The 13,134-nt window shown below is 42.2% G+C and overlaps 1 protein-coding gene and 1 long non-coding RNA gene across 2 annotated transcripts in view; one reads left to right on the top strand and one right to left on the bottom strand.

Annotated features, from left to right (window-relative positions):
• The window catches only part of LOC142840243 (uncharacterized), a 29,717-nt gene extending 18,844 nt beyond the window's left edge, over window positions 1-10,873 (top strand). The window contains exons 3-4 of the long non-coding RNA XR_012908932.1: window positions 9,841-9,930; window positions 10,017-10,873. This is a non-coding gene — a long non-coding RNA (uncharacterized LOC142840243). The remainder of the gene's footprint in view (window positions 1-9,840; window positions 9,931-10,016) is intronic.
• The window catches only part of Baiap2l1 (BAR/IMD domain containing adaptor protein 2 like 1), a 98,201-nt gene that overhangs the window by 40,313 nt on the left and 44,754 nt on the right, over window positions 1-13,134 (bottom strand). The window lies entirely within an intron of this gene.

The following is a 13,134-nucleotide window of genomic DNA, read 5'->3' as shown; positions in this document are numbered from 1 at the left end:
GCTTCTTTGACTTAGCATGTTTTAGAGGCTCAACCATGTGGCAGTATGCATCAGTTCTCCATTTATTCATGGCTAAATAATACTTCATTATAGGGATGGATCACAAATTGACTTTTTAATCATCAGCTGTAATTAATGTTTAAGATCATATATTACATTTCTCATAAGCATCTCAGAAGCAGAACTGTTGTGTCACATGAGAATTTAAGGAACTGAGACTTTTTTGCAACACAGCTGTTTCATTTTACATACCTACCAACAATATATGAGATCTTCAGTTTTTCTGTATTTTAATTTATTTTTTGAGAGAAGGTTTCTTTGGCTGACCTGAACTCACTGTGTAGAGTAGGCCTGCTCAAACTCATGAGATTAGCTTGCTTTTACCTCCCAAGCATTGTGATTGAAGACATGTACCACCACACCTGGCTTGTTACATCTTTGCTAACATTGTTATCGACTACCTTTTAAAACACTGTGTCTCCCTCAGCATGATAGGCCATTCCTTTGACCCCCCTGAGCCAGTCTTCTAGAAGAAAAAAAGACCAATTTAACAAATTGTGAAAGATGGGTTGAAATGGTAATTTTCTGTTTGTATGCTTCCAAATGCAAAGACTCAGAGGATGGGCAAAATTGATAAAGTATAATGAAAAACAGGTGATGTTCTTTCAGATTCAAATGTAGGATATATGACCGAGGAATCAGGCAGCATAAATGCTAAACTATTAAGGATCTCACAAACTTTCCTCTATGTGGCCTGTCAGGTTCAAACGTGAAATACCTCTTGCAGGTGCATGTGTTTGAACACACAGTCACCAACTGATGGTGCTGTTTTGGGAGGCTGTGGAACCTTTTGGATAAGGGACCTACCCAGTAGAGTGGGTCTCTGGTGGTGGGTCTGGAAGGATATGGCTTTGTCTAGTTCTGGCACAAGTTCACTGCTTCCTGATCCACTAAGATGTGAAGAGCCTCTGCCACACTCTTCCACTGCTAGAACTCTGCCACAGCTTCTGTGACCATGAGAGACCAAAGCCCATGAGCCTACAGAAACCCTTCCTCTTTTAAGTTGCTTGTGTCAGGTGTTTTATTACACTGGATAAAGCCACCTGCTGCCAAGCCTGACAACTCAAATTCAATTACCCAGACCCACATGGGAAGTGGGAAATCAACTCTTGCAAGTTGTCCTCTGGCCTCTACTCACATGCCAGGGTGCATGTGTCATCTACCTCCAATTGGGGAAATGTGGCGAGCAGCCAAAGACAGAAGACTCTTGAGTGCTTACTAGCCAGTAAGTTCCCGATTCAGTGAATAATCCTGTCTCAAATAACATACCCAGGTATAATGGCACACACTTTCAATCCTAGCCCTAGGAGATAGAAATAAATAGATCTCTGTGAGTTCAAGGCCATCCTGGTCTCCATAGTGTCTCAAAAAAAAAAAAAACCATCATTCAGGGGAACCATAATTGCACCTGAACACCTGAAGTTGAATTCCAATTTCCAATGCATGCATGTGTGCTCATGTGGCACACATGCTGAAATAAGTAGTCATGCTTTATATAGTCCCAAAGATTTTGGCCCTGTGGCAGCTGTGTGCTTAACAGTATCTTTATTTCACTGAGTAATGATGACAGGATCATCTGACTGCCATATCAGAAAACTATCTTTCTGCTGTATAAAAAACTAAATTGGTGACGGGTAATGGTTCCAGCACTCAGGAGGCAGAGGCAGGTGGATCTCTGTCAGTTTAAGGCCAGCCAGGTCTACAGAACAAATTCCAGGACAGTCAGGGTTACAGAGAAAAACCCTGTCTCAGAAAAACAAACAAACAAAACAAAACAAAATTAAACTGGAACAATAAGCCATATAGCTAGGATCTAGTCAACTAATTACCAGTAGCTAGCTAGTTGACCTGGGCAAGTGATTCTTTGAACTTGCTCCCGTATTTATGAATGGGATATGATGCTAATGACACACATCTCACAGGGTTGTCGTGGGACTGCAGTGTCAGTGTGTATACAGTGCTAGGACAGTGTGTGGCATGGGCGGGTACTGTCAGTTAAACATATGACTCAGTATGCTTCTTTGCACGTGAATGTACGTGTGAAGGCCAGAGGCTGATGTTGAGTGTCTTCTTCTATCACTCTTCATATTATTGTTATTATTATTGAGAGAGGGTCTCACTATGTAGCCCTGGCTGGCCTGGAACTCACTATGAAGACAAGGATGGCCTTGAACTCACAGAGTTCCATTTATTTCTGTCTCCTAGGGCTAGGATTAAAGTTGTGTGTCACTATACCTGGGTATGTTATTTAAGACGCTGAGTCGGGAGCTTACTGGCTAGTAAGTCCTCGAGATTCTTCTGTCTTTGGCTACTCTCCACATTTCCCCAATGCTAGGGCTGTTATGCAGATGCTGGGAATCTGAAATCAGATTCTCATGCTTACATGGCAAGCATTCTATCCACTGAGCCATCTTCCCAACCTTGCATATTTTTTTAAAAAATTATTTCTTCATATTCTTTTTCTGATTTTTTGTTTTTGCCTTTCATTTTGTTTGTTTGTTGTTGTTGTTTTTTGAGATATGGTTTCTCTGTGTAGCCCTAGCTGTCTTGGAACTCACTTTGTAAACCAGGCTGGCCTCGAACTCACAGAGTTACAATTGCCTCTGCCTCCTGAGTGCTGGGATCAAAGGTGTGTGCCACCATGCCTAGCTCTATCTTTTAAAACTAAAGACTATCAATTTGAAAATCAGTAAGCTTTTGGGACCCTAGTCTATTTGTCTATTTGGATGTAAAGCTTCCTAGAACTGGATGTATGTTTGTGTGTGTGGGAGGGGGGGTTTGAACTTCCCACAGGGCAGGGTTCCCTGCCCTCTCTTAAGGAGGGGGGGGAGGGAGGAGAGTGAGTGGGGGAGCGGGAGGTGAATGGGAGGAGGGGAGGAAGTGTAAATTTTACGCCTTTAATCCCAGCACTCGGGAGGCAGAGGCAGGAGGATCTCTGTGAGTTCGAGGCCAGCCTGGTCTACAAGAGCTAGTTCCAGGACAGGAACCAAAAGCTACGGAGAAACCCTGTCTCGAAAAATCAAAAAAAAAAAAAAAGAAAAAAAAAGAAAAAAATTTAAAAAAGGAAAAAATCAGTAAGAGAAAACACAAACAGTGGTACATGCTTATATTTCTAGCAGTCAGAAAGTTAAGATGGGAAGGTTTTGAGTTGGAGGGTAGCCGGGGCTGCATGAGACCGTCTCCAAAGTCAAGAGAAGTAAAGAAGAAAAGAGGAAGCCCATGGCTTTTTAGTATACTGATTAGAAGAAAAATCTATTTTGTTTTCAATTTAAGAAGCTGGTTTGGGGGCTGAGAAGATAGCTCAGTGGCTAAAATGCCTGCCACCAAACCAGACAAGCTGGGCTCAATCCTGGGAACCTACATTGTTTAAGGAGAGAACTGATTCCCCTAATTGTCCTCCACTCTCCATACAAGCATGTGTCTATGCACACATGTATGCGTAAGTGTGCGTGCACTCACTCACAAAAATAAATAAGTAAGTAAAATGTAAAAAGAAATTAAATACATAACTCAAAATAATGGAATAGCTTACTAAATTGTAGCAAAATAACACTGTCTAAATTTATGTAATGGTGAGATGCCAAAAAAGAAAATCAAAACAAGTTTATAAATTTCCCGAAGCCTGTATTTTGTTTTTATATTTTAAATAAGCACAAACAACCTTTACTTTTCTTCTACTTCAAAAAAAAAAAACCAGATGCTTTTTGAAATATTTTCTAAAACACTTTCTCCTGGTCATCTTCTGTTTTCTCTTCCAATGTTTTCAGTATTTTCTAAGTTTTAAAAATAAGTGCTGTGAAATCAATATGGCAGTTTCTCAGAAAACTGGGAATCCATCTACCTCAAGACCCAGCTATACCAGTCCTAGGCATATACCCAAAGGACGCTCCATCTATCACAAGAACATTTGCTCAACTATGTTCATAGCAGACTTATTCATAATAGCCAGAAACTGGAAATGACTTAGCTGTGCCTCAACTGAAGAATGGATAAAGAAAATGTGGCACATTTACACAATGGAGTATTGCTTAGCTATAAAAACAATGACATCATGAAATTTACAGGCAAATGGATGGAACTTGAGAGGAGACTTAAGGGGTGTGTGTGAAAGGATTTCCCTAGGAAGGGGAAATAGAACAGATTTTGTGGGTGGACTAAGGGCAGGTGGGGTTGGGAACAGGAGGGATCAAGTGTGTGTATGTGTGTGATACTGGGAGAAATGACTAGAACTGGGGCCATTTCAGAGGTGAGGTGGAAACCTAGTGTAATGGAAACTCCACAGAAACTGTGAGAGCAACACTAGCAAAGGACTTGAACTGGCCATCTTCTGTAACCAGGCAATGTTGAATTAGGAGCAGCGGGGCTGCGTCCCCGGCACCCGGCTGCCCACATGGCTAGCTTTACCCGAAATAATTACACGGAAACTGTATTCTTTTAAACACCGCTTGGCCCATTTCTATCTAGCCTCTTCTAGGCTAGCTCTCGCACCTGGACTAGCCCATTTCTAATAATCTGCTGTAGCCCACGAGCTGGCTTACCAGGAATGATCTTAACCTGTGTCTGCCTGGAGTGGGAGAATCATGGCGACTCCTTGACTCAGTTTCTTTCTCCCAGCATTCTGTTCTGTTTACTCCGCCTACCTATGTTTTAACCTTGAGGGCCAGCCAAACAGTTTCTTTATTACTTAACCAATGAAATCAACAGATTGATATATGACACTCCCACATCAAGGCAAGGCCTCAGTAGAGAGAGGGATTGGGATATCAAACCAGCCACAAAACCTTTGACCTACAGCTTGTCTTGCCTGCAGAGTATTCTGGGACTGGAGTCTAGCAGAAGCCTCATCAAAGAGACCAGAGAGACTTCATCCAGCAATTGATGGGGACAGATGGCATAGTCCCACAGCCAAACATTAGGCGGAGCTCAGGGAGTCCTGCAGAGGAAGGGGAGGAAGGTTAAGAGGAACCAGAGGGGTCAGGGACACCAAGAGAACATGGCCCACAGAATCAACTAATTGGGACTCATAGGGGCTTGCAGAGATCAGGGAGCCTGTAGGAGTCTGACCTAGGTCCTCTGTATATGTTACAGCTGAATAGCCTGCTGTTCTTGTAGGATTCCTAACAATGGGAATGGGGTGGTCACTCTTTTGCCTACCTATGGGACCCTTTTCCTCCTACTGGGTTGCCTCGTCCAGCCTTGATGTGATATGCCTGTTTTATAGCAGTCTGTTATGCCATGATTGGTTGATGTCCCTGGGAGGACCTCTCTTTTCTGAGAGGAGACAGAAGGAGAGTAGATCTGTAGGAGAGGGGAGGTGGGGGGTGGGTAGGGAAGAAGAGAAACTTCAGTCAGGAAGTAACATATGAGAGAAGAATAAAAAAGTAAAAAAAAAAAAAATGAGTGCTGCTTACTTAAGAGACAAGCCTGCTGTCTTACACCACACTTCCCTGTTATGTATTAAAGGTACTTTAATATACCTTACGCACAAAGGTACAACTTCAGCAGTAGATGTGGTATCAAATTTTATGTGTGTGACTATAGGTCACACCCTGAAGCCACAAATTTGATCCTGTGAGTTATTATTTAACAATTAAACACAATGGATTAGATCACTTTACCTGCTGAATCCTGTCTACAAACTACAGAGCTCTGAGTCTGTTTCTCCCAGCAACACCAAGTGGTTAAGGATTGATTTCCTTAGAGTGCCGTGGTTGTTGGAATTCAGTTGTTAATGTCTGTTAGGCCCAGGCACTCAGTAAGAAACAGTTTTTCCTATCAAACCTCTGACACAAATCACTCACGTTTAAATACCTGCATGATGTTAAGGCTTGTCCTTTTTTTGAGATGAAGTCTCATGTGGCCCAGGCTGGTATGAAAACTCATTGTGTAGTTAAGAATAACCCCAGATATGGGGCTGGAGAGATGGCTCAGCGGTTAAGAGCACTGCCTTGCTCTTCCAAAGGTCCTGAGTTCAATTCCCAGCAACCACATGTTGGTGCCCTCTTCTGGCCTGCAGGCATATATGCAGGCAGAGCACTGTATATATAATAAGTAAATAAATCTAAACGAAAGAAAAAGAACCTTGAATATATGATCTTTCTCCTCCTAACAAAGTGCTGGGATTACAGGCATATGCCACAATGCCTGTTTTTATGCTATTTGGGGACTGAACCCAGGGCTTTGTGTGTGTGTGTTAGGCAAGCATTCTATCAATTGAATTTTGTACCCAGTATCCTTCCTTTTGTCTTAATATGTAACTTAAATCACTAGAAACATTAAGACCTAAAGTTAACTTGTTTTTATTTTATTTTTTGTTCTTTTGAGCAGGGTCTTACTATATAGCCCAGGCTGGCCTCAGATTTGTGGTTTTTAAACTTGTGATCCTCTTGCCTTAGAGTCCTGAGTACTTGGGTGGTGGGTACCACCATACCAGTTGATTTCTCATTTCAAAGCTGGTTTAGGGTAAACCAGGTATGGTTGCACACACTTGTAAATCTCAGCATTTGAGAGGCGGAGGCAGGAGGGTCAAGAGTTTGAGGAAAGCCTGGGCTACATAGTGTGACCCTGTCTCAAAACAAACAAAAGCAATTACTCAGGAATAATTACTGGCTTCTCACATAACTTCAGAGATGGACCTAGAACATCTTTTCTGGCTTTAACAAACTGTTACATCCTTTCTAAGTTTGGATATGCTTAGATATGTATGAGAAAGATGGATAATGTAGCTCAGAGGTAGAGCTACATTTGCCTGGCATGTACAAAGCTGTGGGTTTAATATCCAATATGGGGGGGGGGGTAGGAAAAGGTAAACTCAAAATCTTCAAAACACAGAATGTTTTGTGACCATGCTCACATACACACCCAGAAAGCAGTTCTGCACTGGATGACAACTGTGTGGTCTCAAATTCAATTCTGACACTGTCTACCTGAAGACAGGGACAGATTCCACCGGCTGAGAGCTCAGTCTCACAAGGTTAATCCTATTTCACAGCTGGTAAAAAGCAGATCTCTTACACTTCCACCCGCCAGCTATAAACTGGATTTCCCACCCTGTCTTCCAGAACAGGGAAACATTACTGGTTCATTATAAAGGACTCTTAGCCGGGCAGTGGTAGCACACATCTTTAATCCCAGCACTCAAGAGGCAGAGACAGGTGGATTTCTGAGTTTGAGGCCAGCTTAGTCTACAGAGAGAGTTCCAGGACAGCCAGGAATACACAGAGAACCTGTTTCAAAAAAACAAAACAAAACAAAAACAACAACAAAAAGAAATGAAGAAAAAAGAAAAAAAGAAAGAAAGGAAGAAGAAGAAAGAAAAAAGAAAGTAAGAACTCCTGGAGGGACTCAGAGCAAGGGGACATGCTCCCAGTTCCTCCCTGGGCACTATGCTCCATGAGCCAACTTGTGTTCACCTATCTAGGGTTCCCCTCAACCTAATTCTTCTTACAGAAGCTATGACTGGTTAAATCACTTGCTGGCAAACAGCCCCCATCTTGGGCCTCAGGAGTCCCAGTTGTCAGCCAGCCCCTTAGCATACAAAGACTTAACCCTCTAGAGACTGAGAGTCAAGGGGTCTGTGCTGGTAAGCTGGACAAAGACCAAAAATATATTTCACAGTAGATATCACAAAAAGCCTCTAATGTTCCTTCCTTTGTGGTTATGCTGTTGCAAAATGTCTTGAGGAGTTCCTTTCATGTGAAGGGATTTTGCTAGCATCATTTTCTCAGAAACATCTTCATCCTTTTTATCACAACCACTTTCTTCAATTATGCCATAAATCTAGGTTTCTTTTTGCTCCTGTGGTTGCATATGCAGAGTCTGCTGCAAGAGAGCAGGGCAACTGGCTCACTCTGCTATGCCTTATCAATCCCATTGGCATTTGGTTAGAGGCCATTGTTTTCCCATTTCTTTTCTATTTTAATCTCTCTCTCTGTGTGTGTACACACATGTGCACATAAATAAAAAAAGCGTCATCATGGAAAAATGTGTATTCTTACAAACTCACATTACAAGCCGGGCGGTGGTGACGCACGCCTTTAATCTCAGCACTCGGGAGGCAGAGGCAGACAGATCTCTGTGAGTTCGAGACCAGCCTGGTCTACAAGAGCTAGTTCCAGGACAGGCTCCAAAACCACAGAGAAACCCTGTCTCGAAAAACCACACACACACACACACAAAACTCACATTACATTACAGGAGGTCTCTAAGTGACAGGTAGCCTCCCACCTGGAGGTCTCAGGATAAAAGCCTGCCTTCACTGTCCTTCACACAGGGTCTTTCCCAGGCTATAGCTGGATGGTGTACACTCTACAATGAAGGCAGCTAGACCTGTCTACCTCCAAAGGGATCCTGGGCTTCTCAAGTCTTGCTCTGTTTGGCTACAAAGTACATATCCAGGGAGAGTGACCCATTGTGGTCACCATGGAGGTGGGTAATCTCTTACTTCTGCAAAGTAGGTCATTTCTAAGTTTGTTCTTAGATCTAGCAGCCACCCCTAAGGGAACACTGCACCTGCAGATCATTCAGAAAAAACTCACCCAGGAATGAATGAATGACTAAGGACATTGGGTGATGGGGGAAGAATCCATCCCACATTTTCAGTGAGAATTTGAGTCCCAAATTTGGGTGAACAGTAAAAGACACTGTTGGGCATGCATGTGTGTCACTTACTTGTTATTTACATGCCACTAACTCCTTGACATCTGAGGGAAAACATCCTTTTTCAGGAGAACTGGTCACTACTAAATACACTGGCCAGGCCTGCTCTGCCGCTAATATTAACTTTGACAATGTTCTCCCTTTTTTAAATTTTAAAATTACATAAAAATTTGAGAGGGTGGGGAATGGGCAGTACTTGCCACAGTGTGTATGCATGTGATTGTCAAAAGACAATTTGCAGGAATTGGTTTGTTCCTTCTACCATGTGAGTTCGAAGGAGCAAACTCAGGTCTTCAGGCTTGATGGTAAGAGCATTTTTCCAGCTACCACTCCCCACCCCACCCCCATTTTGAGTTAAGGTATGACTATGTAGCTCAGGCTAACCTTGAACTCGGGATCCTGAGTGCTGGGATCACAGTATGTGCCACCACGCTTGGCTTCACCTCTTTTCCAAAAAGGATCCTAAGGTTGAGAATTCAGTGGCTCCTGGGTTGGCCCTTTCCTCTTCTATGTGTTTCAGTGCCAGTACAGAGAGGTAAAAAACTCAGATTCTAGGCTGGAAAGATGGCTCAGCAGTTAAGACTATTCATTGACTGCTCTTCTAGAAGACCTAGGTTCAAATTTTAGCACTCACATGGCAGGTGACAATTGTCTATAACTCCAAGATCTGACACCCTCACACAGACATATATAGGCAAAACACCAATGCACATAAAATAAAAATAAATAAATAATTTAAAAAAAGAACTCAGATTCTAAAGTCAGACTGCCAACTAACTAAGCGATCTGAGACAAATCACCTCACTTGCTAGGCCTTGCTTGTGAAAGATAGAAGGCACCTATGTCCTCCACATTTGGTAACTGTGTGTGAAATGCTGGGCATGACCCCAGCTTACAGCAAGCCCTTAATATGGGCTATTACTTCTACAACGTGACTGGAGACAGGTCTTATATGTCTCACTGGGAAAACTGGGCTAGAAAAGAAATGGCACAGTATCTAATAGCACACTCACTAGAAGAGACTGTACAGGCATATGGTAATGGTAGATAGGTGTGCACAGTCGTAACCTTATGGGTGATGTTATTAACTTTTCTCTTTTCCCTTAATTTTCATATCACAAGGCTGCAGGAATCACAAAGGAAAACAGCTACTGAGCAGGAGGCTGACGCAAGGAAAATACCCTGGAGTTCGTGGTCATAAGGCAGTCAAAGGTGAGCAATAAAACTCAGTAGGTAGAAGAAACAAAAAATCCCCAATGTCCTTCTTCCTTCCTGCTTAGTTTCTTGTTTCTAAACAGAAGCAGATGGGAAGGATAGCTGTGGTCTTATGGAAAAAGAAGGGCATGGACCTAGGAGAATAAGTGACAAAGTCTGATGTATACAACTGCTAGGCAAATGCATGCCAGCCCACATGGGAAGGAAAAAAATCCATTCCAATCAGAGACACATGCAACACACAAAAGCACCACAAATGTCTTCCGGAAACATTTGTGTAATGTCTTCCCCTTCACCCAAACCACTGAAACCAGATCATTAATGCCAGAGATGCCTGCTTTCAGGGCTGTCTCCCAACAGCTGTGTCCTCTCCTCTGCAGTCCTCAGTCAGCCACAACAAGGAATCTTCTCTGGCAGTTGGAAATGGATGAGTGCGACTTAACCTGGGTTATGGAACATAAAAGGGTGTGTGCTGGAGCTTCTGGGCAAGGGTTTCTCCTTCATAAAAGGACACACCCGAGAAGACATTTTACTTCCTGTATTTGCAGACAATGAGAAGACGTGATAATCAGACTGGTAGCCATCTTGGTGCCATGAGGAAATGGGTATGAAGACAAGAAAAAGAGATAGAATCTGAGTTCTTGGTGATGATTAACTAAGCAGGAACTTGCTGCTCCTGGCCTTACATGAAATAATAAACATGCCTATTGCTTAAATCACGGTAGGCTGGACATTTGTTATGTTTGAGCAAAAGCATACTAAATTATTCACATAGCAACAGCCTAAACAGAACCATCTATAGTTAAAAATCCACTCCATCTTTACCAACAAAAGTTAATTCAAAAGACTTGCTGAATGAAAAACTTGAAATGAGCCATGGTCTCACTGAAGTTATACTGTAGTCTTTGTGCTGGGACAGAACTGTTTGTGTGCTAGCCAAGTACTGTACCCTGAGCTGTAGTCTAGTTCTTCATTTAAAGTTTTTCTAAATTTACATTAATTGTTGGGGGGGGGGAGGTGGGCACAGACCACAGGATAGGTGGAGGTCAAAGAACAACCTTAAGGAGTCAGTTCTCTCCTTCTACCATATGGGTCTCTGGAATTGAACTCAGATTGTCAGCCAGCAGTAAGTACCTTTATTGCTAAGCCATCTTGTCAGCCCTAGTTCTTCTCACTGTTTTGGAGACAGAGACTCACTATATAGCCCAGGTTGACTTTGTAATCCTTTTGCCTTAGCTTCCAAAGTGTTGGGATTACAAGCATGTGTCCCCATGCCTGGCTTCTCCTTAGTCTTTGTGCTGGCTTGTTTTGTGTCAACCTGACACAGTGATCTGGAAAGAAGGAACTTCAGTTAAGAAAAGCTTCTGTGAAGCAAAGGACACAGTCAACAAGACAAAACGACAGCCTATACAGAATGGGAAAAGATCTTCACTAACCCCACATCAGACAGAGGTCTGATCTCCAAAATATATAAAGAACTCAAGAAATTGGTCATCAAAAGAACAAATAATCCAATATAAAAATGGAGTACAGACCTAAACAGAGAACTCTCAACAGAGGAATCTAAAATGGCTGAAAGACACTTAAGGAAATGCTCAACATCCTTAGTCATCAGAGAAATGCAAATGACCAAGATCAAAAACACTGATGACAACTTATGCTGGAGAGGTTGTAGGGTAAAGGGAACACTACTGCATTGCTGGTGGGAATGCAAGCTGGTACAGCTTCTTTGGATGTCAGTGTGTTGGTTTCTCAGAAAATTAGAAAACAACCTTCCTCAAGACCCAGTAATACCACTTTTGGGTATATATCCAAAGGATGCTCAACCATCCCACAAGGACATGTGCTCAACAATGTTCATAGCAGAATTGTTTGTCATAGCCAGAGCCTGGAAACAACCTAAATGCACTTTGACCAAAGAATGGATAAGGAAAATGTGGTACATTTACACAATGGAGTACTACACTGCAGAAAAAAATAACGCCATCTTGAACTTTGCAGGCAAATGGATGGAGCTAGAAAACATCATTTTTGAGTGATGTAACCCAGATATAGAAAGACAATTATCACATGTACTCACTCATAAGTGGTTTTTAAATATAAAACAAAGAAAACCAGCCCACAAATCACAATCCCAGAGAACCTAGACAACAATGAGGACCCTAAGAGAGACATACATAGATCTAATCTATATGGGAAGTAGTAAAAGACAAGATCTCCTGAGTAAATTGGGAGCATGGAGACCTTGGGAGAGGGCTGAAGGGGAGGAAGGAAAAAGGGAGGGGTGCAAAGAAAAATATAGAGCTCAATAAAAAAAAATAATAATAAAATGCCCCAACTAGGTTGGCCTATGGGCAAGCCTGTGGTATATTTTCTTCTTTGAGGATTAATGTGGGAAGACTCAACTCACTGCAGTCAATGTCATCCCTGGACTGGTGGTCTTTAGTGGTATAAGAAATTAGGCTGAGCAAACCATGAAGAGAAACCCAGTAAGCAGCTCTATAACAACTCCTGCCTCTAGGTCCCTTCCTTGTTTAAGTTTCTTGATGATGAGTTCACCTATTAGGGGAGATACCTGTCTCTGCCTCCTTCCTAGTGATGGGATTGTAGTATGTGCTGCCACACTCTGCTTTTACAGGAGGGCTAGGGATCTGAACTTAGGTCCTCATGCTCGTGTGCCAAGTACTTTATTCACATTTCTCTAGTCCTTCTTTCTCCTTCTTCCTCTTCTACTTTTTGAAAATATGTAAATTTTCTGCTACTCTTCCATACTGGGAATTTAAATGGATAAAGTATGGCATTTTAAATACTATCAAAAGAAAATATTCGAGTCAAAAGTAGTTATTATTAGGCTCCCCCAAAACAAGGCTTGCTGAGGTGAACTTATCTAGGAAAAGCCATAAATGGGCAAAAAACTAGTAGCTCTGAGACAGTAGACATAAGCAGGAGGACAGCTTGAAACAAAGTAAACAAGAAAGGGCCTTTACTTCCATTTCCTCTTCATAGAAGGACCTTCACCTTCACAATATACTTCCCCTGAAACTGGAACTTCAAGGCTGTGTTTATAACAACACTGTTACTGTGGAAATAGCTGATTCAATGTTATGAACTTGAAGCTGAATAAAGTAAGGTGTGGAACAGAAGTCTTATTTAAACAGTGGCAAGACCCATAAAACATTAAAATGGCAAGCTGAATGGTGG

This window comes from Microtus pennsylvanicus, chromosome 1 (assembly GCF_037038515.1).
Source record: "Microtus pennsylvanicus isolate mMicPen1 chromosome 1, mMicPen1.hap1, whole genome shotgun sequence".
Lineage (NCBI taxonomy): Eukaryota > Metazoa > Chordata > Mammalia > Rodentia > Cricetidae > Microtus > Microtus pennsylvanicus.
This window is presented reverse-complemented; position numbering and strand designations above follow the sequence as displayed.